The following is a 27,364-nucleotide window of genomic DNA, read 5'->3' as shown; positions in this document are numbered from 1 at the left end:
CAAATCTGTGTAGTTTTGCAAATGATTTCCATACTAGTTGTGTTGTATAGGACTAACTATATTTCCCTCCATCCTATCCTGTCCCCCATTACTTCTACTCTCTTATGATCCTTTCCCTCCCCATGAGTGTCGACCTCGGATTGCATTCTCCTCCCCATGCCCTCCCCTCCATCCTCCCCCCGACCCTGCTTGTGCCCCTGTCCCCCATTCTCCTGTATTATGAGATAGGTTTTCCTATCAAAATGAGTATGTATTTTATTCTTTCCTTTAGTGGAATGTGATGAGATAGACCTCATGTTTTTCTCTTGCCTCCCCTCTTTATCTCTCAATTAATAAGTCTTTTGCTTGCCTCTTTTATGAGAGATAATTTGCCCCATTCAATTTCTCCCTTTCTCCTCCCAATATTTCTCTCTCACTGCTTGATTTCATTTTTTTTTTAAGATATGATCCCATCCTCTTCAATTCACTCTGTGCACTCTGTCTCTATGTATGTGTGCGTGTGTGCATGTGTGTGTGTGTGTACTCCCACCCAGTACCCAGATACTGAAATGTTTCAAGAGTTACAAATATTGTCTTTCCATGTAGGAATGTAAACAGTTCAACTTTAGTAAGTCCCTTATGACTTCTCTTTGCTGTTCACCTTTTCATGGTTCTCTTCATTCTTGTGTTAGAAAGTCAAATTTTCTTTCCAGCTCTGGTCTTTTCATCAAGAAAATTTGAAAATCCTCTATTTCATTGAAAGACCATTTTTTCTCCTGAAGTATTATACTTAGTTTTGCTGGGTAGGTGATTCTTGGTTTTAGTCCCAGTTCCTTTGACTTCTGGAATATCCTATTCCATTCCCTTCGATCCCTTAATGTATAGGCTGCTAGAGCTTGTGTTATCCTGATTGTATTTCCACAATACTTGAATTGTTTCTTTCTAGCTGCTTGCAATATTTTCTCTTTCACCTGGGAATTCTGGAATTTGGCCACAATGTTCCTAGGAGTTTCTCTTTTTGGATCTCTTTCATGCGGTGTTCTGCAGATTCCTTGAATATTTATTTTGCCCTCTGGTTCTAGAATCTCAGGGCAGTTTTCCTTGATAATTTCATGGAAGATGATGTCTAGGCTCTTCTTTTGATCATGGTTTTCAGGCAGTCCCAGAATTTTTACATTATCTCTCCTGATTCTATTTTCCAGGTCAGTTGTTTTTCCAATAAGATATTTCACATTATCTTCCATTTTTTGAATCTTTTCGCTATGTTCTGTGATATCTGTCTTTCTCATAAAGTCCTTAGCGTCCATCTGTGCCATTCCAGTTTTGAAAGATCTATTTTCTTTGATGAGCTTTTGAATCTCCTTTTCCATTTGGCTAATTCTGTTTTTGAAAGCATTCTTCTCCTCATTGGCCTTTTGAACCTCTTTTGCCAATTGAGTTAGGCTAGTTTTCAAGGTGTTTATTTCTTCAACATTTTTTTGGTTCTCCTTTAGCAGGGAGCTGATCTGCTTTTCATGCTTCTCTTTCATCCCTCTCATTTCTCTTCCCAGTTTTTCCTCCACCTCTCTAACTTGATTTTCAAATTTCTTTTTGAGCTCTTCCATGGCCTGAGCCCATTGGGTGGGCTGGGACACAGAAGCCTTGATTTCTGTGTCTTTGCCTGATGGTAAGCATTGTTCTTCCTCGTCAGAAAAGAAGGGCGGAAGTGTCTTTTCTCCGAGAAAGTACCCTTCAATAGTTTTATTTCTTTTCCCTTTTCTGGGCATTCTCCCCAGCCAGTGGCTTGACCTCTGAATATTCTCCTCACACCCACCTCACCTCCTGGTCCTCCCAGCCAGCGTTTGGGGATTGAGATTCAAATGCTGCTTCCCGCCTTAGGGCTTTTGGCGGGAGCAGGGCTGCTATTCAGTGTGAGAATTAAGTTCAGATGGTCAGGTCGGGGCAGGGCCGCCTCTCAGGCCCAGTTCCCTCAGGGGGTTTATGCACAGACCTTCCACAATGGATCCAGGCTCCCGCCCACTTGGGAAGCCCCTGTCTGCAGCTGCCTCTCAGCTTCTATCTCCCGGGGGGGCCCAAGCCATGGGGGCACCCCACTCCCCTCTCGACCCGCCAAAGAGACTCGCTCACCGACCCTCGTCACCTGTGGGTGGGGGGGCTTGTGCGGCCTCTGGAGATCCCATCTCTGAAGCCTGCTCGGATCTGTACCTCTAGGAGCCGTGGCCGCAGCAGGTCCGGGCTGGGCTCCACGTCTGCAGCACGATGGACCTTTTGCGAGAGGTTTGCAGGTCCCTCTGTGGGTGGAGGGACCCGCGTGGCCACTGGAGATCCCGTCTCCGTAGCCTGCTCGGATCTTTTCCTCAAGGTGTCGTGGCCGCTGCAGGGCGGCACTCAGCTCCCAGTCCCAGCGCCCAGTCCACAGCACGAAGGACCCCCCGCGAGAGGTTTGCAGGTCTTTCCGGAACAGAAATCTCCCTTGCTCCAATATTCCATGGCCTCTGGGTGCAGAATTCGCCATGAGTTACTCCCCACTAGCCGTTCTGTGGGTTATGGGTTCGGAGCTATGTGTATGTGCGTCTTTCTACTCCGCCATCTTGGCTCTGCCCCCCCTAAATGTTTTTTTTTAAATAAAGTTTTACAAATATTCTCTTTTCACATCATTTCCCCCCAAAATGTCTAACATCTTTCAGGGTAGGAACTCTCTTGTGGTAGTATGTGTGTGTGTGTGTTGTGTGTGTTTGTGTATGTGTGTATGTATGTATAAAATATGGGTGCTAATAAAAGTTAATAAAATGTGAAAAAGTCTTCTAGCCATGACAAAGTGGGATTAAATTTCAGATTGATAGATAGACGTGTATATACACACACAAGTATATGTAACCAACATATAAGATGTAACTATAACTAATAATATGATGCATATTCTATATGCAATAGTTTTTTTTTTAAGTGAGGGACTTATGGAATATTCAAACATAAAGATAAAATATTAACAGTTAATGAATCAGAGCAACTCAAAAATGTGAATTGCACACAGTCTTTCATCATTCTGCCTATCTTCAGGTAATTTTATCTCATTACTTTAGTACAGCATGTTTTTTGCAGTAATGCTAATCTTTAGAAACACAAAAGCAAAATATCAGGCTGAAAATCTAGTAGGCATAGAATTCTGACCCCAGGCTAGAATAAAGACAATGCAAAAAAAAATAGTATGTTAGCAAAAAATAAGCAGAGTATGAGGTATATAAGGGACTACAGGAGAAGAGGGAGGATAGGCAGACTTTGATTTGATTATAGGGATGGATGATAACCAAGCAAAAGAGTTCAGCCTTCTTCCTATAAGTAAAAGATAGTCTTGGAATGTATATGTTGTTCAATATGCACCTTGCTGTAAAAGCTTTACAAGACCCTTTCCAGGTTGTTCATCCAGGTTTGATGTCTACTGGTACTCAATTCTCACCTGTGACTCCAAGAAGCTGTAGCAAGCACAGTAGCCCCATCCCAATAAACTATCTCGGCAGACAGCTAAACCATGTTGAGGCTAATGACACGTCTTAAACCTACTGGTTAAGGGGGTTTCTACCCCAATCATGTAAAGACTTCCACTAATGGAACTGGTGGATGAGAACAATTTGTTCCAATGGCCATGAAGGGGACTGAAGCAGGCACTGTAGAGAGCCTAGATAATGAAGATGCCAAGGTCATCCACTACATTCCAGATAGTTGTTTGTTTTCCTGACTTAAAAAAAAAAAATTATCTAGAGTGTGTAATCATATTCATTCTAATCACTAGCTATTTGAGAAAAACATACCTTAGAAAGCCTTTTAAGATTAACTATTGTTCTTGTTTATCTTTAGTTTTTGAAGAGGACTAGTGACATCATCGTGTGATGTCTTTCATGGGTTGTGAACTGTATTTAAGTGAGGCAGAAGTGCACAAAGTTGTCGGCCTCACTCTTTCTTCCAGGATCCTTGAAGTCCAGTGGCAAGAAAAAAAAATCAGGATAACTAACAATGGCCTGGCATGCAATGGATTGTTATTTCTAAGGTGTCATAAAAATTGATTACTAAGCATTCATCTAGATCTTGTGATAACACAGACTTGAAGGCTGATCACAATGAGCATTTGAAAATAAGACCAAAAAAAAAAACCACAGAAAATTGGCTATATGAATCAAAATCACCATTTTCTTAATTATCCCTGTGATGGACATATCCACGTGTTTATGGTGATCATCCTTCCAGTTTGTATTATCATAAGATGTAGAGATCATTGACATTTCCCAATCAATAAATGGTCTTCACATGCAGCAATCCAGTTAAATACTTAGTAATCAATTTTTATGATACCTTAGAAATAAAAATGGTTAAAAGCAAAAATGAAAAAAAGAAAAAAGAAATACTTCTGTCCTCAGAAGGTGCCGAATATATATGCCATATACATGGGGTATTCCAAAGAAATTCTTTGTCCCCTTTTTCATTCTACTTTTCCCCATGTATCTAGTAGCTTTACTGCAACAAATATAAAATGGTTACTATAGCGTTTAGCATAGCTTACATGGTAAGTTCCATATAAAAGATAATGATGATGATGATGTGAAAAGAACTATGAAACTGCCTCAACTAGCAAATGCTTAGTTTATTTGCCAAGAAGAGATTAACAGCAGCCAGGCAAATGGGATTATGCTATAAACACTTAAAATAATACAGAGGAGAATGGTAAAGCTCTATGACTTTGTTCAAAAAAGAACAGAGAATATCAGAAAAGAAAATGAGTCTTGTGAGATGTAGACAAATTAGATCTTTTGAAAGCGGAAGAAGAAACATGATGAAACAAGGCATTTTAATGAATTGCACAGTCCCTGATTACAAGACTGACCTAAAACTCAGAGATCATTTAATCTAGTTTATATTTGAAAAACAGTACATTTTACAAGATACAGCCTATATTTGAAGTCCACCAGTGAGGCAGAATACCATTTTTCCTGGACAATTCTAATTGTTAGTTATTATATTTTTCCTTACCTCCAACCTTAAATATCCTCTTTATATCATCTGTCTGTTGGTCTTATCTGTCTTCTGAGGTCAAGAAGAAAAGTCAGTCTTCTGTTTGTTTTTATTCAAATGCAGGCCTTTGTCCTGATTTCAATCTTTATGTCATTGACAGACACATGAGTATTTCAATTACCGAATATTAAATAATAATAACATAATCTTTAATAAAGGGATTTATTCTCTAAAACCTGGACTTGTCAAAAGGAGGCACCCAAGGACCTAGAAGGCCACATGTGGCCCAGAGGCCATGGCTTCCTCACCCCTGGGTTAGGAGATTTGATATAATAAGGAAATTGATGCCTTATTTTTTTAAGTGCAGGAAATGTTGTTACAGTTGTTTAGTAGTCTGACTCTTTACAAAATCATGGACCATGGAATGTCAATGAGATCTGTGAGATATCACAAAGATAACAGAGTGATTTGTCATTTCCTTCTCCATTGAATTCAGGGAAATGTCTTAAATGACATACTCAGGGCTACATAGCTAGTAAATGTCTAAGGTCAGATTTGAATTCAGGTCTCCCTGTCTCCAGACCTAGTGTTCTACCAACTGAATCACCTCCCTGCCTCCAAAGTTAAATGACTTGCTTAGTCAGTATCTGAGAAAGGATATGAATCCTGGTGTTCCAAATTTCAAATCCAGTGCTCTTAACCAATATTCTACCTCTCTGCCTCTGCAGGAAATGTGGTCCTTATTTAAGTTGTTTTAGGAAACCACCAAGTCTAACTCTGATGTGACATAATGGTGACATCATAAAAAGTGATGTCATAAATGGTGACACAAAAAGATGACACAAGGCTTGTAGGATTCCCTAGACCAAACTCTGATGAATTCTGCCATCATGCAAAAAGACTTTGAATAAAATCTTGAGATGAGAGTAGATGTTGCTTCTGAGTATTGGCCTAGCTCAATATGAAGATTTTCAACACAAGTAGACTGTTGATTTAGTTTTCATTTCTTTGGCAGAGCAATATAAGAAATAAAGAAAAAAAGACTCAATCATATTTGATTTCATTCTGTTGTTGTAGTGCCAGTTGTAGGATAATGTAGGAAACTGAAGGTTTGTTGACAACCTATAAACATTAGGACAGAAACTTCAGTCCCACCAAAATGACAGCCTGGATCCGTTACCCACTAAAACACTGGAGAAGTCAGCTTAATAAGTTCATAAATTTACTTGCGTATTGAAAAGTAAATTTATTCAATCAGCCATATATAAGAAGTTATTGTTGTTCTTGTTGTGTGTGTTCATCCTTCGTTTGTGAAGAAGACCATGCCATCAGAGAAATGATGACATGACTTGTACTTGACTTTGTTTTGAGTGAGGGAGGGCTGTGCAGGTCACCAGCCTCACTTCTCCTCCAGAACCATCTGAATCCAGTGACCAGATATTCATCAGGATGACTGGAGATGGCCCAAGTTATAACCTTTTATTAAATTCACTGAGACAAACATCTTATTATGCTATACTTCATCACTTTGCAATATACTTACACATGTATGCAAAGTAAACACGAACAGTGACAGTCAAAATAATTGCCCTTAGATTTTTATACATATTTTCCTTTCTTTGTGAAGTAAATGGGCAAATTGAATATATGACATGCTGCCAAAGAGTGATGCCATTGCTATTTATTGTTTATGTTATTTCAGTGAATTTTCTTCTGTGTAATAGATAAAATAATCAAAAAATTCAGCCAAGCATGGTAGGTATTTGTTATAAATCATGGAACTATAGAGTTAAAATATAAGCATCTGTCAGTGCCTTCAACAAAATAATTAATTCCTAAAGAGTGCATTACTTTGGCAAGCTTGTAAAGGTAAATATATATTCACTCAAAATACCATCAAGGTATAATAATTTGTGTTACTTTACTGTTTTTTGTATTATATGATAACATTTAAACTGATAAAAATAAATTGTCATTTACAACAAAATTAAAAGACTATATATACATATTTGAACATAACTATAAGTAAATAGATTTCACTAAGTTAAAATCCAAAATCAAATTCCATGAAATTTATAAATAATTTTCCTAAAATAGCTACACAAAATTATGGTTTAGCATAGGTTTTCTGAGTACTTGCCTATTCAAATCAAAATTATTTAGAAATATTTTCTTTTTGTCATGTGTCTGGCATATATATATGGTAGTCCAATATATATAATGATGAATGCATCAGAAATGTATAATATGCAATAGGGACTTAATAAGAGCTCATTAAATTATGTTTGTAGATCAATTTTTTATAACACATTTTATATATGTACATGAAATGCCAGCCAGATCATATATTGGAGAGAGCTCTAGATTCAGTTAGAAATCCTGAGTTCAAATCATGTTTCTGACATTTAGTTGTATAATGCTGGTCAGGTCACTTAATCTCTCAAGCTTCTGTTTTCTGTAAAATGAGGGTAATAATATCATGTATCTTACTGAATTGTGAGGATTCAATGAAATTATATATGTAATGTGAATCACAAAACTTAATGTGCTAAAAATTACTTCCACCACTATTACCAGTCTACTACTACTTCTCTCCCTAGTACTCATACTACACCTCAGAAATATCTGTTCATTTAAAGAGCTAGTCTCATGTGTTGTCAGAGTACCCAGCATATTCTGATGAACACAAATCCTGATAGGCCCCAGAAAGATGAAACAAACTAATATAGGTTTGTGATGGAATCTGATTAAGTTTGTAGAAGCTAATGATCATGCAGGACTGATTTTTTAGCCATTGAATTTCTTCAAAGTTTTGTATGTTGTTTTATTATTTTTTCAACAATATATCAAAGTCAAGGAAAAGGGGGAATAGAAGATGCTAAGAATCATTTTTTAGAATTCATAAAAATTATAAAGTTAGAAGAGTCACACAAAAATGGCAGTCATGAAGTAGTTGGGATCTGCAACACTTCAGGTAGTAGCCAAATTGATGAAATCAGAAATAAAAGGTGTTTGTGGCTATTATGTGATATGTATTATTTTAAATTTATTCATGCAGTCTTTTCTAAGAGGTTACATACTCATCTATTCCATGGCCAGAGCCATAATGGCACAGTAGAGAAAGCACTTAGCCAAGTTCTCCCATCATTCTCCTCCAACAATTTTAACATAAAACCTCAGATCAAATTCCAGAGTGACAGATCAGGGTGAGAAATACTTCCAGCACAAGACAACTTAGTAGGTGAGAAATAAATATCTGTGGCATGGGGGTGGAGGCTGACCTAGGGCCCACATGGAAGAAATAAAATTGTTGGGACTAGGTGGTGACAATAGAAGCAGCAGGAGTCTTGGGAGCTCTCAATCTGGAGACAGGAAGGGGATCAGGCAACTGGTCAAAAAGAGATGATAGGGGAATCCTGTGCCAGCTATGAGCCCAGGACTGCAAGCTATTTGGGAGCTCCATTACGTATATTTACTTCTTGGTCACAGGTCAAGGACAGAGAGGAGTATTTTCAGTCAAGAGGGAAGAGGGGCACTGAGGAGCAGCATTACTTCCAGTTCCAAGGGATCAGGGACCTTAAGGAACACTATCATCTCCTGTCCAAAGGGAGCAGGGACCCTAAGAGACAGTATTGATTACAATCCAGAAAGATCAGGAGTTGTTTATGGGTAATGACTAGAATGCACAGAGAACAGAATCCACACCTCTCCCCAGATTATATCACATAAAGAACACTGAAAACTTCTGATCCCCCAGAATGAGAAGTTAGAATGCAAAAACTTCTGAAGCTTGAAACTTTGTCTACCTCTCCCCCCCAACAAAAATATTCAGCCTAGACTAGAATCCAACTTTAGCATAAAATTCAAAATCAAGAAATATAGTGGGAAAATGAATAAACAGCAACAAAAAGAAAGCCATAAAATCTATCCATGTGACTGAATATTAATGCACAAATTTAGGAGAGGCCAAGGAGGTCAAAATAGCTACAAGCAAAGCCTCAAGGCAGGGAGAAGGGGAGGTGAATTAGAACAAGCCAAACAAGATTCCAGAAAAGCTAAAGAATTATTTTCAAAATCAAATACGATCAGTTGAGGGAATTTACAGAAGCCAAGTTGGCAGAGTAAGCAGTAAATCGCCGTAACCCTCCCATATTCAACCCCAAACAACCATAAAATAGTACCACAAAACAAATCCTGAATTACAGAACCATCAAAAGATGGGGAGAAACAATCTTTTAGCCCAAGAAAGTTGAAAGATTGGCAAGAAAAGTCTGTCTCACTCATGTAATAAAAGGGAATGCAGTCCAGGACAGGAAGTGTCCCAGCAAGCCCCACCTCAGGAAACTAGTGGAAGATCCTGGGCCCTAGCATAGTGAATCAGGCAAACTCCAGCACCAGGACTGCCAATATGCCTCAGCATAGCCAGAGACACAGACAGATTCCAGCTCTGAGAATCACCATGTGCTTCAGCACAGTCCTGGGGAAACAAGCATACTCAAATCACTGGGTGCCTGAGCAAACAAGCAGCCACTAATACTGGTTCCCTTCCATGTGCTTCACCATAACTCCAGGCAAACAGACAACTTCCAGCAGCGCCATGTGCTCCATTGTGGCACTAGGGAAATGTAGAAACACCTCACTGGACTCAGCACACACCAGCACTATCACCCCAGCTCAGCACTGGGTAAGTTGCCAGACTTCTTTGACCTTCAACAGCATCAACCAACAGTGTCAACACCAATCCCTCTGCACAGCACCAGACCTAAGGATCTCCCATGGTCCTCAGGGCAATTGCAGTGCAGTATCAGTAAGCAGCTGGAGAGAGTAACCCTTGGTAAAAGAAGCCTGAGACAGTGCCCCTTCCACTCCAGGAGCAAAGCTCTAATTTAAAAGAAAGAAAATGTCAAAAAAGATGAACAAATAAAAACAACAAAAAGAATATGACCATAGAAAGTTGTTATGGTGAAGGGAAGATCATGACACACACTTAGAAGAGCACAACAATGTCAGAAAAACTATGGGCAAAATCCCAAAGAAAAATGGGAAGCTGACTCAAGCCCAGGAAAAAACTCATGAAAGAACTCAAAAAGGAGCTTAAAAATCATAGGAGAGAGGTGGAAGAAAAACTGAGAAAAGAATGAGAGTGATACAAGAGAATTATGTAAAAAAGACTTAACAGGTTGGGAAAAGAAAACAACTGCTTGAAAAGTATAATTGGCCAAGTGAAAAAGGAAGTGCAGAAGATAACTGAGGAAGATAATTCCTTATAAGTTATAATTGTGCAAGTGGAAGCCAAATGACTCAATGAAATATCAAAAATCAAACAAAGAAATTCAAAAGAATTTTGAGGAAGTCCATTTTGAGGAAAATGTAAAGTATCTGTATTAGCAAGTAAAGAAAAGCAATTTTTAAGGGGTTAACAATCCTTGATTTATATTCACTAGTTCAGGGGAAAAGTCAGCACTCTAAAACATGGAGAAAATACAGAGAAATATATATACATTATACATACATTATACATATATGAAAATATTGGCTTAGCTCCTGATTGTCTCAGAGTCAACTATGTGACTCAGTACAACCACAAACCATCAGAGTTGAAAGAAGATCAGTACTTCAGATGTTTTCAATGCACCTGGGAAACTGAACTCCCCCCAAAAAATAATGAGAATACCACTTTGCTTTCTCTTATAGTACCTCACTGGAAAAACATAACTGACCTGGAAAACAGATCCACGAGAAACTGTCAGAATCATTGGATTATCGGAAAGTCATAATCTAAAGGAGGACCTGGACAGCATCTTTTAAGAAATTATCTAGGAAACCTGCACTGATGTTCTTGAACTAAAGCGCAAAATAAATATTGAAAGAATCCACCAGTCACCTCAGGGAAGAGATCCTAGAATAAAAACCCCAAGGAACAATACAGCTAAATTCAAAATTATCAGGTTAAGGACAAAATAATACAAGTGACCAGATAAAAATAATTCATATATTGGTAAGCCACAATCAGAATTACACAGAATTTAGCAGCTTCAAAATTGAAGGATTGAAGGTTATGGAACATAATATTCCAGAAGGCAAAGGAACCAGGATTAAAACCTGGAATTACCTGGCAAAATTAAGCACAACATTTTAAGGGGAAATGTGGTCATTCAGTGAAATGGAAGGATTTTGAGTTTTCTTAAATAGAAAACCAGAACCGAAAAGAAAAAAAAAAGTGATATCCAATATCAAGACCAAAGAGAAGCCTAAAAATGTAAAAAGGAAAAAAGAAAACACAAGGGATTCAAAGGTACTGAACTGGTTTTATATCCCTACATAATAAGATAATAATGATAATTCTTAAAAATGACATCACTAATAGTACAGTTAGATGGAATATGCATAGATAATACTGGTATAAGCTGAATTGGAAGAGATTATATAACAAAATTATTAAGGTATGAGAAAGAAAAGTACACTGGGTACAGAAGGGGGGAGAGGTAGAGTGGGGTAGTTTTTTTCACATAAAGAGGCATGAAAACCCTATTAGAGAGGAGGAAAAAATGGGAGGGTGAGTGATGGGCATTTCTTTAATTTTCTCTCATCAGCATTGGCTTGAAGAGGGAACAATATACTCAACCAGTTGTATATAGAAATCTATCTTACCTGAAAGGAAAGTAGAGGGCAGGGAGGGACTGATAGAAGAAAGAGCAGACCTGGGGATAGAGTAGCTAGAAACAAAACACTGTTGAGGAGGGAAAAGTTGAAAGGAGAGAGGACAAACAAGAGGATGGGGGGAAATACAGAAATAACATGTATAACATTGAATATAAATGAGAAGAACTAGCGGGTGGATCAAAAAACAGAAACCTACAATATATGGTCTATAAGAAACATACTTAAAGCTGAGAGACATGCACAGACTAAAGGTAAGGAGCCACAGCACAACCTATTACGGTTCAGATGAGGTAAAACCACAAGAAGCAGAGTTTGAAATCCTGATCTCAGACAAAGCAAAAGCAAAAATGGATCAAATTAAAAGAGATAAAGAGGGAAACATATCTTGCTAGAAACATACCACAGACAATGAAGCAATAGCAATCTTAAACATATATGTACCAAGTGTGGTATAGCACCCAAATTCTTAAAGGAGAAGTTATGTTAGTTACAGGGTCATGTCCAAACAAGAGATAGAAAGCCTTAAAAAATGTAAAATAGATAATTTCATTTATAATAAATTTAAAATCTTTTGCACAAGCAAAATCAATGCAACCAAGGTTAGAAGGAAAGCAGAAAACTGGGAAACAATCTTCACAAGTATCTCTGATAAGGGCCTCATTTCTCATATATATAGAGAAGTGACTCAAATCTATAAGAATACAAGCAAACCATTTCCCAACAGTTACTCATTGAATAGGCAGTTTTCAGATGAAGAAATTAAAGCAATCTATAGGCATATGAAGAAGTTCCATATATCACTTTTGATTAGAGAAATACAAATTAAAATAACTCTGAAGTACCACCTCACACTGTCAGATTGGCTAATATGACAAAAATGGAAAATGAGAAATGTTAAAGAGAATGTGGGAAAATTGGGACAATTAATGAATTGTTGATGGAGTTGTATACTGATCTAATCCTTCTGGGGGCTTTGGACATAGGAGATTTGACTTTGTTGTCTTCTTCTGAGTATTTGTCTTGATCTTCCTTTTCACCATAGTAAGTTTGAGTAGTCACAGTTGGTTTTTTTCCCATCATTTGTTCATTTCCCCAGCCTATTACTTGATTTTTAACTCTTTGTTAAAGTAGGGCCCTGCTTTCAGGATGAACGGCGAACTATCCAAACTTTCAAAGGTTTGGGGCAGCCATTTTCAGAGATACTTCTAAGGATATGTAGGATTTAAATTCTTCTAAAGTGGTATGATTTGAGGCAGGCCTACACGACATACTGCCCGGGTATCTTCTACAATTTTTGTGGGCTGCCCCAAATCCTTTGCTGGGCTACAAGTGGTATTCAGGCTGTAAGTGGTCCACAGGCCAAATTCTGTGCAGGCCTGACCTAAGGAGAGTTGTGTTTGCTACACTCTTGGCATGTGTTCTGGTCTGTGAGTGATCACAAGCATTCTTTTCTGCCCTGGAACTCCCTTCTTCTATCACTGCAAACTCTGCTATGCTGGTGCTCCTCCTTGCCCTGGGACTGGCACCCAAGACTGTGACTTAGATCTAATTATGGGCAAAGAAATAGAGTCCTGCCTCAATGCTAACAAAAAGACCCCTGTAATCCCCTTCTGACCAGTAGTTCAACCCCCTTACCATCTGTGGACTATGGACTCTGGAAGCAGTAGCAGCTGCTGCTGCTACTACTACTGATTGAGTTACCCCAAGGCCTGCTCCTGGTTTGCTGGGGCTGGGGCTGGGGTTATGCTGGCTGGTACTGACTACATTGGATTATGCTCCACTATCACCCAGATACAACAGTCTTTTCCTGCTAACCTTCTAAGTTGCCTTTGATGTCTGTGGACTGAGATGTCTGGAAACCACCACTACTGTCAGTGATTCAATTGCCCACAAAGCCTGCTCCTGGTTTGCTAGGGCCCAGCCTATGATGGTAGTCCTGTGCTCTACTGGCATAGTAAGGATTCTCTCTCTTCCTTGTGCAACCGACTTTTCCTGCCTACCTTCCAAATTGTCTTGGACTGGATATTTGTTTCACTCTGCCTTCTTGTGAGTTTTGCTGTTCTAGAATTGTTTTAGAATTATTTTAAAAGGTATTTTGAAGGGTTTATGGGAGAGCTCAGGTGAATCCCTGCCTTTGTCATCTTAGCTCCACTTCTCTTCATACAACCATTGTGGGAGCAATTTGGAACTATGACCAAATCTTTGATTCAGCAACACCACTACTAGATCTCCATTCTAAAAACATCATAAAAAAGGGAAAAGGGCCTACATGTGCAGAAATATTTATAATTTGTGATAGCAAAATATTGGAGATTGAAAAAATGTCCATCAAATGGGGAATGGCTGAACAAGTTGTAAAATATGAATGGAATGAAATACTATTGTGTAATAAGAAATGATGAACAGGCAGATTTCAGAAAAAAAAAAACTGAAAAAAAACTTGTAAGAACTGATGCAAAGTTAAATGATCAGAACCAGGAGAACACTGTACTGTGTCAGCAATACTATGTGATGATCAGCTATGAATGATTTAGCTCTTGTCAGCAATACAATGATCTAAATTGATTATGAAAGACTCATGAAAGAAAATGCTATACACATCCAAACAGAGCATTGATAGAGTATGAATGCAAAATGAAACAGAATTTTTTTTCACTTTTTTATTTGTTGTGTTTTTTCTTTTTATTAGTATTTTGCTTCACATCTATGACTAATATAATAATATGTTTTACATGCTAGCACATGTATAACATATATCAATTTGCCTACCATTTTAGGAAGAGGTAAGGGGAGGGGAGGGAGAGAGAAAAAAATTGGTACTCAAAATCTTGTAAAAGTGAATGTTAAAAATTGACTTGACATAATTGGGGAAACAAAATACTGTTTAAAAATTAAATGGATTGTTAAAAATGAGTAGCAGAGAGGGCAGAGCCAAGATGATGGGGTAGAAGCAGAGACTTCCTCAAGCTCTCTCCCAAAGCCCAACCAAATGCTTGTAAAAATGACACTAGACAGGGGAGCCAAGATGGTGGAGTAGAAAGACACACATATGCAGGCTCTCCCCCACACAGCCCATAAAATATCTGTAGAGAGGGACTCTCAACAAATTTTGGAGCAGCAGAAGTGGTAAGCAACAGAGTGGAGAAGATTTACAACCTAGGGTGACCTGAAAGGCCCATGGGACACATCAGTTGCACTGGGCTTGGAGCAGAGCATGGAGCCCAACCCAGCCTTGGCCACATGGCATAGCATGGCTCTGGAAGGAGGACACATTGGGGGTGGAATCCCCAGCCCCAGTGTCAGTGGTTCGCAGATTCTTCAACCCACAGACTCCAAAAGTCAGTGACAGGGTTTTTTCAGCTGACCAGGAAGAGAGAAGTGACTTCCCATAGCTCCAGCCCCAGGCCACATTGGGCAGGAAGCAACCAGTTCCCACAGCAGCCCGTTCAGCAGCTTGCATCCATTGTTGGATGGTAAAAACCCTGGGAGCACTGAGGAGCTGATTATTACCTCATCCCTGTGTAGAGGCCCTGAGGTAGCTGATCTGTATCTCACACTGAATGGCCATGGAACTGGAGGCCAGGTGGCTGTGGAGAGGAATTCTGTTAAGATTCTGGGCACAAAAATCTATCCCTGTTTCCAGACCAGTGTACATGCTTGATTGTGCCACCTTGGAGGAACAGAGATCTTATAGATCCCCAGAGTATACCCTACTGTTGACAAAGGACCCAAAAGTCAAGTAACTGCTTGGGGAAATGCCCCAAAAAGGGAAAAAAAAATAAGACTATAGACGATTATTTTCTTGGTGAACAGATATCTTCTCCCAACCTTTCAGATGAGGAAGAATAATGCTTACCATCAGAGAAAGACATAAAAGTCAAGGCTTCTATATCCCAAACATTCAAAATAAATATTCAGTGGGCTCAGGCCATGGAAGAGCTCAAAAAGGATTTTGAAAATCAAGTTAGAGAGGTGGAGGAAAAATTGGGAAGAGAAATGAGAGAGATGCAAGAAAAACATGAAAAGCAGGTCAACACCTTGGAAAAGGAGACCCAAAAAAATGCTGAAGAAAATAACACCTTGAAAAATAGGCTAACTCAATTGGCAAAAGAGTTTCAAAAAGCCAATGAAGAGAAGAATGCTTTAAAAAGCAGAATTAACTAAATGGAAAAGGAGGTTCAAAAGCTCACTGAAGAAAATAGTTCTTTCAAAATTAGAATGGAACACATGGAGGCTAATGACTTTATGAGAAACCAAGAAATCAAAAAACAGACCCAAAAGAGTGAAGAAATGGAAGATAATGTGGAATATCTCATTGGAAAAACAACTGACCTGGAAAAATTTTGGGACTACCTGAAAGCCAAGATCAAAAAAGGGCCTAGACATCATCTTTCATGAAATTATCAAGGAAAACTGCCCTTATATTCCAGAACCAGGGGGCAAAATAAATATTGCCAGAATCCACCAATCACCTTCTGAAAGAGATCCAAGAAAAAGAAAGTCCTAAGAAAAATTGTGGCCAAATTCCAGAGTTCCCAGGTCAAGGAGAAAATACTACAAGCAGCTAGAAAGAAACAATTCAAGTATTGTGGAAATATAATCAGGATAACACAAAATCTCACAGCTTCTACATTAAGGGATTGAAGGGCATGGAATATGATATTCCAGAAGTCAAAGGAACTAGGACTGAAACCAAGAATCACCTACCCAGCATATCTGAGTATAATACTTCAGGGGAAAAAATGTTCTTTCAATGAAATAGAGGACTTTCAAGCATTCTTGAGGAAAAGATTAGAGCTGAAAAGAAAATCTGATGGTCAAATACAAGAATCAAGAGAAGCATGGAAAAGTAAACATCAAAGAGAAATCATAAGGGACTTACTAAAGTTGAACTTTTTACATTCCTACATAGAAAGACAATATTTTTAAGTCTTGAAACTTTTTTCAGTATCTGGTTAGTTGGTGGAATTGCACACACACACGCACACACACACACACACACACATACACATCCACAACACACACAGAGAAAGAGAGAAAGAGAGAGAGAGAGAGAGAGAGAGAGAGAGAGAGAGAGAGAGAGAGAGAGAGAGAAACAGAGAGCACAGGGTGAATTGAATAGGATGGGATCATATCTTAAAAAAATGAAATTAAGCAGTGAGAGAGAAATATATCGGGAGGAGAAAGGGAGAAATGAAATGGGGTAAATTATCTCTCATAAAACAGGCATGTAAAAGACTTTTCAGTATAGGGGAAAAGGGGGGAGGTGAGAGAAAAAACATGAAGCTTACTCTCATCACATTCAACTAAAAAAAGGAATAAAATGCGCATTCATTTTGGTATGAAAAACCTATCTTACAATACAGGAAAGTGGAGGAGAAGGGGATAAGCAGGGTGGGGAGGATGATGGAAAGATGGGCAATGGGAGGAGGGAGCAATTAGAAGTCAACACTCTTGTGGAGGTCCAGGATCAAAAGAGAGAATAGAAAAAATGAGTGGCAGGATAAGATGGAGGGAAATATGGTTAGTTTTACACAACATTACTATTACGGAAGTCACTTGCAAAACTACACAGATATGGCCTATATTGAATTGCATTCCTTCCCAAAGGGGATGGGTGGGGAGGGAGGGATGAAGAGAAGTTGGAACTCAAAAGTTTTAGGAACAACTGTCGAGTACTGTTCTTGCTACTAGGAAATAAGAAATGCAGGTAAAGGGGTATAGAAAGTTATCTTGCCCTACAGGACAAAAGAGAAGATGGGGATAAGGGAAGAGAGGGATGTTAGAAGGGAGGGCAGATTGGTTATAAGGGTAGTTAGAATTCTTGGCATTTTGGGGTGGAGGGAGGGAGAAATGGGGAGAAAATTTGGAACCTAAAATTTTGTAGAAATGAATGTTGAAAACAAATAAATAAATTTAAATTTAAAAAATGACACTAAACAAATTCTGGAGCTTCAGAACCCACAGAAAGATTGAGTGAAGCAAATCTCCATCTAAAGACAGCCTGGAAGTTTAACAGGAAGTGTTTATCATGCCACACTGGGAGCAGAGCACAGTTTAGTATGGGCCATGCCAACACAGACAGGACCTGAGCAGGTATCAAGGGGACTGAATCTCTAGCACCTGTGGATGTTTCCAGACTTCATAATCTTAAAATGCTGAGAACAAATTGGAATGTCAGTGGAAAAAACCTGTCTGACCTGTGTGAGAGAGTAGATCGGTCCAGTCCCAGCTCCAGGGCAATGAAGAAGGTAGAGGAGCTTGCAACAGCTTCAACAACAACAGGAACAACAGCTATAGCAACTGCTTCTGGAGCTTTAGGCACACAGATTGTGGGGGAATTCAGTGAGTGACAGTACACCCCTACCCCCAATGGAAGCACAAAGCTACCTTGACAAAGAGTTCAAGAGTCAAATAAATGACTGGGGAAATAAGCAAAAACTGGAACAGGAATCAGCCTATAGAATATCACTTTGGTGACAAGGAAGAAACAGAAGACAAAAAAGTCAAAACTCCTGCATCTAAAGTCTCCACAAAAAGTAGGAACTGGTCTCAGCCCATGGAACAGCTCAAAATGGATTTTGAAAATCAAGTAAGAGAAGTAGAGCAAAAACTGGAAAAAGAAATGAAAGTGATGTAAGAAAATCATGAAAAACAAGTCAACTTCTTGCTAAAGGGACCCCAAAAATTCTGAAGAAAATGACACCTTCAAAATAGACTAACTCAAATGGCAAAAAAGATCCAAAAAGCCAACGAGGAAAAGAATGCATTAAAATGTAGAATTGGCCAGATGGAAAAGGAAGTCCCAAAGGTCACTGAAGAAAATAATTCCTTAAAGATTAGAATGGAGCAGATGGAAGTTAATGATTTTAGATAAAATCAAGAAATTAAAAAAAAAATCAAAGGAATGAAAAAATAGCAGGAAATATGAAATATCTCCTTGGCAAAACAAGTAATCTGAAAAATAGATCCAGGAGAGACAATTTAAAAATTATTGAACCACCTGAAACCCATGATCATAAAAAAAGAGTACAGTAATCATCTTCCAAGAAATTATCAAGGAAAACTGCCCTGATATTCTAGAACCAGAGGGTAAAATTGACATTGGAAGAATACACTGAACTCCTCCTGAAAGACATCCTCAAAGGAAAACTCCTAAGAATATTGTAGTCAAATTCCAGAACTCCCAGGTCAACAAGAAAATATTAAAAACAGCCAGAAAGAAACAGTTCAAGTATTGTGGAAACAATCTAGATAACACAAAATCTAGCAGCTTCTATGTAAAGGGATCAAAGGGCTTTGAATATGATATTCCAGAGATCAAAGGAGTTAGGATTAAAACTAAGAATAACCTACCCACCAAAACTGAGTATAATACTTCAGGGGGAAAATGGTCATTCATTGAAATAGATGACTTTCAAGTATTCTTGGTGAAAATACCAGAGCTGAATAGAAAATTTGACTTTCAAGCACAAGAATCAAGAGAAACATGAAAAGGTAAACAGGAAAGAGAAATCACAAGGGACTTACTAAAGTTGACCTGTTTATATTCCTCCATGAAAAGATAATATTCATCATTCTTAAGACTTCTCTCAGTATTAGGGTTATTTGGAGAAATTATATACATATAGACAGAGGACACAGAGTGAATTGAATATGAAGGAATGATATCTAAAAAAATAAAATTAATAGGTTGAGAAAGATATATTGGTAGAAAGACAAAGGGTGAAATTCAGTGGGGTAAATTATCTCTCACATTAAAGAGGCAAGAGAAAGTTTTTTCAATGGAGAGGAAGATGGAGGAGGTGAGAGGGAACAAGAGAACCTTACTCTCATTGGATTTGACTTAAGGAGGTAATAACATGCACACTTAATTTGGTATGAAAATCTATCTTACTCTAGAGGAATGTAGGGGGGAAGAGGATAAGTGGGGCATAGGGGAATGATAGAAAGGAGGGCAAATTCGGATGAGGTAGTGAGAAGTAAACACTTTTGAGGAGGGATAAAGTCAAAAGAGAGAAGAGAATAAATGGGAGCAGGATAGGATGGAGGGAAATAGAGTTATTCTTTCACATCATGACTGTTATGAAAATGTTTTGCATGAACACATATGTATAACCTATATTGAATTGCATGCCTTCGCGGTCAGGATGGGTGGGGAGGGAGGAAGGGAGAGAAGTTGAAACTCAAAGTTTTAAAAAGAAATGTTAAAAGAAATTGTTTTTGTTTGCAAATGGAAAATAACACATATAGGCAATGGGGAAGAGAAATCTATCTTGCCCTACAAGAAAATAAAGGAGAAAGGGATGAGAGAAGAGAGAGATGTGATAGAAAGCAGGGCACATTGAGGGAAGGGGTAATTGGAATTCATGATCTTAGAGTGGGTAGAGGGGAGAGATGCGGAGAAAATTTGGAATTCAAAATCTTGCAGAAGTGGTTATTGAAAACAAAAAGTAAATTAAGTAAAGAAAAAATGAAACAGTCATGAATGAGATACATGTATCTGTGTGTATATGTGTATTTATATCTATATCTATGTCAATCTATCTATATCTATATCTCTCTATCTATATTATACACACATTCCCTATAATAAAAACTTGTTGAATTTTTTAAAAAAAGAATAGCAGAAGAAAATCATGTCAATAAATGAGAGCACAGGAAGAAAACTATGAAAAGATGATTAAATGCTTGTTAGAAGGCACAAAAATCCTGAAGAAAATATCATCTTTAAAAAAAGAGTTGGTCAAAGGGGAAAAACTCACTGAATACAATAATTTTTTTTAAAAATAGATTTGGGTAAGTGGAAGCTAAAAACTCCTTTAGACATAAAAAAATAACATGAAGTCAAAATAAAGTAAAGCATCTCATTGGTAAAACAACTGACCTTGATAAAAGTTAGAGCTATTTAAGAATTACTGGTCTACCTTAAAATTAAAAAAAGAGTCTAGACAGTATATTTCAAGAAATTATCCAAGAAACCTGTCCTGGTATCCTAGAAACAGAGGGAAAACTGTAAATTGAAAGAATCTGATTATGTCCTGAAAGAGATCCCCAACTGAAAACTCCCAGATATATTGTAGCATAGTTCCAAAGTTCACAGGTACAGGAAAAAAATATTGGAAGCAGCTAGAAAAACATTCAGATATCATTATAGTCAGTATTACACTAGATTTAGCACCTTCCATCTTAAGGAAGCAGAGGACATGGAATTAATATTGTGAAAGCAAAGGAGCTAAGATTACAACCAAGAATAATCAGACAAATAAAGCTAAGTATAATTTTTTTTAATTGTGTGGACTTAATTTTATTTATTCAATTTAATTTTTCAAAGTTTAATATTTTATTTTCCCCAATTTCATGTAAAGACAATTTTTATCATTCAAATATTCAAAATAAAGCATGGTGAGAATGCATAAATATTTTATTTATTAGTTACCTTCTTATCATAACAATTCTTTCTTATTTTCTCTGTTTTATTTTTGGTGTTTCTTTTTGACTTCTTCTGGGCACCTGCAGTTCTCAGGAGTTCAGATCTTTTCTTTTCTCATTTTTAAAATAATTATCAGTTCCTTGCTTGGTGCCTAGCATAGAATAGTTTCTCCAAGAATTTTTGTTAATTCATTGAAGCAAGTGTACCTTTATTATTTGTGTTTGTATATTTTCCCCTTACTGTGTAATCTACATGCCTGTAACCTCCGTTTTATATGAACTTTGTATCGCCACTTTTCCTAACTCAGCTTCTCCAGAGTACATGTTTGTGACAATTTTTTTTTTAAATTAAATGTATTGAGGAACAAGGAAGTAAAATTCATCTTGGCTCTCTCTAACCCAAACAATGCTTTCTCTGCTTTGTTTCCATATCACTCTACTTCACTTTCAGGTATAATTTAGTTCAATAGAAATTTTCAAGTTTTGTCATTCTTCCATTCTGAAAAAAGTATCAATTCTAATATTGTACATAAGAAATTATTAATGGTGATATGAATTGAGAAAATAATCGATATCTAGTAATTTTAATCAGAACAGAATACAATAATTTTTGTTTTCTTGATTTTTTTCTTTTTTATAATATGATCATTTCTAAAAATTCCCTCTTCACCCTGACCTACGCACAATGAACCTTGCTTTATAATAAATGAAAATATAGTTTAGGTTAAAAAAAAAATCACAACGGATATAGCAATTGTGTTGGGCAGTATATGCAGCATTTCAAAACTATCATGCCCCAGCTCTGAAAAAAAAAATATCTTGTTTACCCTCCAGAACTAGAATTAGTGATGATAAATGCAAAGCATTCAGCTTTGGCATTTTTTTCACTTTACATTATTATAATAAGCTTATATATTGTCTCCCTCATTATTGTTATTTCTGACTTCATTAATTCATATATGTCTTCCCATACTTCTAGGATGACATTTCTCAAGAGCAGTAATGTTTTATTGAATTCATATAACACAATCTGTTCAGTTTTTTCCTGATTGATAGACATATATTTTACTTAGAGCTGATTCTTTTTTTAATCACAAAAGTGCTCCTATGGATATTTTTTTACACGTTGACCATTCTTCTGGGCTTTGGTGCTTTTGGGATTTATGATAACATAGTCATTGCTATGCACATTTTTATCTGTTTCAGGATTTGCTGAAATATTATTTATTATATTAAAATAGCATAAGTAGCTCCATTTTGTTTTTATCTTTCATTTTGTGTCATTAAGTTTCAACTTCATGTAAATCATATGATTTCAAGAAAGTTACAAGGCTGCATCCCCCTGACTTCAGTGTCTCCTGATCCTCTCCATCAATAAGAAACAAGGTGGATTAATCCCTGTAGCCTGTCTTTTTTCATTCCTTACAACTCTATATTAAATGTGTAGAAACCAAGATTTGGGATCCTTGTGCTCACCAAGAACCTTAGACCCAATGCGTTTTATTACCACATGTCTTGTTAAATAAATCATTGTCTGAATGAGTCTCTGGATTTTTATTTCTCTGTAACAGATTTATGGGAAGATTTAATTGCCTTCTATGTCATTTCCTGTGAAAGTTTTGAAATATAACCTAAATATCCTCAGTTGCTTTAATAATTCTCATTGGATTATATAATCACAGAATGAGAATTGTCAGGAAACTTAGAGGCCATCTAGTTTGGTCACCTGACCATTTTACAGATATTTAAGCTCAGGATCAGTGAAATCGAATGAATTTCCTAAAGTGGATACAAAAGTAGCAAGTGACAAAGTCTCTTTTTAAACTCAGCACTATGGAAAAAAAATAAAATTTCATAATACATATATATACATACACACACATGCATGTATCCATTCATATGTATGTGTCTATATGCACAAATGCATTTATACTCATATTACACACATATGTATATATATGTATGTACATATATGTGCATATTTTTTCTTGAACTCAAATGTTCAGGGTAGGGCATTTTTATTACCTACTATTTCATATATTGCTTCCTCTTATTCTAAAAGTAATATCTTAATGCTTTCAAAAATGTTGTGTAGATTTCCCTCTGAAATGTGATAAATGTTCATATTCACCTATCCACATTCTTGATGTCATAAATGTTGTTATATTGATGTGAGCACAAGGACATGAGAAAAACTGAATGTGTCACAATTTTACCATTGGAGAATGTATTTACACTGGGAAAAATCCTAGTCTTTATCATTCTTTAGCTTTCTGGAGAGAGTGTTTAGTTTATTCTGCCCCTAAGCTTTCTGTATCTTCTTGATACCATTTTCACTTGTTTCTTCTATGTCTAGTGGCAGCTCCATAGCGTAGTACATAGAGTGCTGGACTTGCAAACAAAGGAACTTTTTATTTTTCCTAATACTGAATCATAGACTTACTTGCTGTATGACTTAAGTTCCCTTAGTTTTAGATTCTTTATTAATAAAATGAGGGGTTTAAAGTTGAGGGTCTCTTAGGTCTGTCCCTTCCATCTCTAAATCTAAGAAATTATAACCTGCAAAATCACAATAGCCATTCTTCATTCCAAATAACCTTATGCTTTAGGAACCTCACACATTGAAATATGATTACTATATGCAATTCTGGTATGAACTGTCTGTTAAGAAATAAAACTGAATTACTATTAGTGAGATTAATAAGAAACTGAAATCCATAAAGTTTCTTATATCCTGGAACAATCCTAGCTATGGGACATTAGAAATTCTCTTTGAGGTAAAGAAAATGGAGAAATCTTCAAGTTATACTGAGATATGAAATCATGGGAACAAATATAAACTTTCTGGAAAACTTTTCAAAACTTAAATTAATCCAGGTGTCAGAGCATACTTTTGTTTGAAATAGGAAACTCACTTTTAATATTCCATGTTCTGGTATCAATAAAGTTGGGCATGGAAACTGAGAAGAATGTATAATACAATGACTTGGAATGGAAGCTGCTGTATTCTATAGTACACTCTTTCCAATAACTTAGAGGAAATTAAATTTACCAGGCTAGCTTTCCATCTCTAAGTTTATCTCATTTCTATACCAATTAAGATTATAGATATTTTCACTTCTTATTAAAGCCTGTAAATGTTCCCAGAGGCTAATGTAATGGGAATATCAGCCAAATGAGATCAAGGAAGACGTAAATAAAAAATGCTAGTTTAGTGTTTATTACCTACTATTTCCAAAGTGTGCTTATATGTGAATGGTATGCTGGGAATTTTGACTAATTCTGTACTATTCATATTTAGACATATGCATTTTACATATAAACTGTAGTGCTAGTTAATATATTTAATGAATGTATACAAATACTTTCTATCCTACAATTCTCCTCTTTCATAATTGAAAATCAACTGATAGATCTGTCCTTGGATCCTAGTTATTTCCTTCTACCCTGAGCACGCACACACATACACACACACACAGACACACACACAGGTTTTCACTGCTTCTGATCCCCAAACTCCAAGAGATAGATCAAAATACTGCCCACTAGTATACTCACATAAGTCTGTGATCATGAGTTGATGTTTTTGACAACTATCTGGATTACAATCTTTTCATACCTGTAAATCCTATGCAATTTGTGCCCATGTTTCCCCATCATTTCCCTGCAAATAGTCCACTTAATGTGCCAAAAATGTTCCTAGCTTACTCATGAAGTGATAAGGAGATAAGTAAAGCACCTATTCGCCAAGATGCCATGTTAACAAGATAAAACCAGCATATACGAATAAGAAAATGTAAAAATAAATTCATGATGCATAAGTATTTGGATACATTATCTGAAAACATAGTCCTAGTGTAATTTACCTTGCTTTTTATGCTTTTCTTGGGGAGGGGGTTGGGGAGAGTTCAAATATTATGTGTAACAAAAATTTGTTTAACCTATATAACTCTGTGCTCTAAATGAGGACTCCTAGTCTTACAATCAAGTTCTGGGTATATTTATTTGTTGGTTTTTGTAAATGAATTATTTAATTTGGTATTCATCTTAATTTAATTATGTTCTATGTTCTCCATAACGAGCCAACTGCTTGTTTAGTAAATAAAGAAGTCAATTCACTATCTGTGAACATTATCAGGGCATAACAATATTTGAACAGACTACATGAAATTCTAGTTCTGTTTCTAAAGAGTTTCTAAATTCATATTTATTTTATAGAGAAAAATTAATATCCTACCTTCAAGCACCCTATTTGCATCAAAGTACTTGCATTCCAATTACATTTATAATACAGGAAATATGAAAATGTTTAAATTACTGAATGAAAGCAACTAGGCAATTGATATAGCTATAATTTATACAATTTGAGAGCAAGACAGAATGTGTGCTTTGAAATAATAGTCCATCAGTTCAACAAGCATGTATTTAACAATCACATATGTAGCACCTATACTTAGAAATGCAAAGATGAAGGAGAAGAGATAGGGATGGTTGGGGTGGCAGTAACAAAAAAAGACAGAGAAAGAATACCTTCCTATTGATTCAAGCTATCCAAAACTAAAAAAGGGTTACTCAGAATGGAATCAGAGTTTTAAATCTGGAAGGGACATTAAATGTCATTCAGTGAGAAAAGTAAGGTGTAGAAATGTTAAGTGATTTCCTCAAGGTTACACAGGCCTAGTGGAAGAGCCAAAATCTGAACCCAATTCTTCCTGAAAATCCAGTATTCTGTGTCCTTCTCTCCGATTTCACCTTAGTCTTCTCCTTTACTGTAGATTTTCCCATACAACTTAAATGGATAACTTAAATTTTGTAAAACAGATTCTTAGTTGCATATGAGTTATGCTTGATGTCCTCGGAGTGCCCTTCTAAATGAGGTTGCTGGGATTGCTTATTCTAGATGGAAGATCTCATCCTAAAAAATGACCCTGACATTGAGGAATTATTTTAAATACTATTTCTTCTTTATTTACAAAAGGAAGAAAAGAGAAAAAAGTGACACGGTATGAATGTATTGTTCAGAATGATGGGCAACTAACAATTCCCCATTTTCTTTCCTAATAGAACTTTTTTCATGTCTTTCCTTGACAAAAGGACCTTCAATCTTAGAAAGAAAAGTATTCCTTTGTATGTGTTAATTTGTGTTCATGTTTGTAAAAGAAAGTGAGTAAAAACCTCCTGTTTCTTTACCTCCTTGAACTTCAGGAATTGCAGTATCTAAATGAGACTTCAAATATCCCCTTTCCTACCCTCGTTGTCTGTCTAGCTAGAGAAAAGGCCATTAGTAAAGGAATATAAAATTAACAAGTAGGTTATTAAGTTAGGAAACTTTGGTATGGAAAGTCCCTCCAGTAATAAAGAAATGATCATTTGGAAAGCCTGAAAAAGAAACTGACAAAGCATATTCTAGTATGCAGCTAGTATAACAGTTGGAAATTTCAAAATACTGAAACATATCTGAAAAAAGCTATTTCTTCTGGAGGGCTAAATTCTCATTATTAGAAGCCTTTATAGATTCATATATTTCAAGACAATAGGGACCTTAGAGTTCATTGAGTGAATGCCTCTCATTTTACACATGAAGACAGTGAGGTCCAGAACGTTTAAAAGACTTGCCCAAAGTCATAATAAGTAGAGGAATTATGGTTCAAACCTGAATTTTTAACTCTAAATTCCATGCTCTTTCCACTGTACAGTTCTGCCTGGGGGAGTCTAACAACCCATAGCATTATACATGAATTTATTTTGCAAAACATTTCCCCTTCATATAGAACATTGCTGATTACTCTTAGTTCTGTCTCAGACCTTTCCTGAATATGATCTTTTAGTTCCTTACTTTTATCTACAGAGTAACACAATGAATGCATACTTTCTCATTGGAAAAAGTCATTTTTTAATATGCTTTTGACTACAATGTTTAAATTGCAATTTTATAGATATCTCACATAATAAGAAGTTTTGAAAAGTATTGATGACATTTCAAGCTTGCTTCATATATCTATAATGTTATGGATATATCTGTCTTCTACAAATGCAGACTGCATCCACTTCACAGCTTGCTAATTTTTGTCACTCTTGTCCTTGTCTTTCCATCCTCCATAAAGTATGAACCCAACATAGGAGAAGCCTCCTTCTAATTCTTTTAATACTTTGTTTGCACTAGATTAGTACCATTTTGCTCATACATGTTGTTGATGATAGCTGTCCTATCACATCCCTCTATTTGAACTGCACAGAATATAAGGAGGTAGCATAATATAGCCAAAAGAGAATTGTCTCTGAAGTT

Source organism: Notamacropus eugenii, chromosome 6 (genome assembly GCF_028372415.1).
Source record: "Notamacropus eugenii isolate mMacEug1 chromosome 6, mMacEug1.pri_v2, whole genome shotgun sequence".
NCBI classification, from domain to species: domain Eukaryota; kingdom Metazoa; phylum Chordata; class Mammalia; order Diprotodontia; family Macropodidae; genus Notamacropus; species Notamacropus eugenii.
The sequence above is the reverse complement of the archived record's forward strand: the minus strand, read 5'-3'. Positions refer to the sequence as shown.